We start from the raw sequence: 377 nt of genomic DNA, 5'->3' as shown, positions 1-377 counted from the left end.
TATATATATATATATATATATATATATATATATATATATCTGTGTGTGTTGTGTGTGTGTGCGTGTGTATTTATATACATATGTATGCACACATACACACACGTAACATTGTATGTTTCTATGTATACAGATATGTGTGTGTATGTGTGTGTGCGTATGTAAATGTGTTTGGCGGTTTGGCAAAAGAATTCAATAGAATATGTAGCAGGTTTTAAAAAGAATGAGTAGTGAGGTCGATTTGTTCAGCTAAAATTCATTAAGACGGTGTCCCAGCATGGTCGCAATATAATGACAAACAAGTAAAGGATACACACACGCACAAACACACACACACATACATACATATATATATATATATATGAATATGTGTGTGTGTG

Source organism: Octopus bimaculoides, chromosome 9, assembly GCF_001194135.2.
Source record: "Octopus bimaculoides isolate UCB-OBI-ISO-001 chromosome 9, ASM119413v2, whole genome shotgun sequence".
Classification (NCBI taxonomy): Eukaryota; Metazoa; Mollusca; class Cephalopoda; order Octopoda; family Octopodidae; genus Octopus; species Octopus bimaculoides.
Note: the sequence above shows the minus strand (reverse complement) of the source record.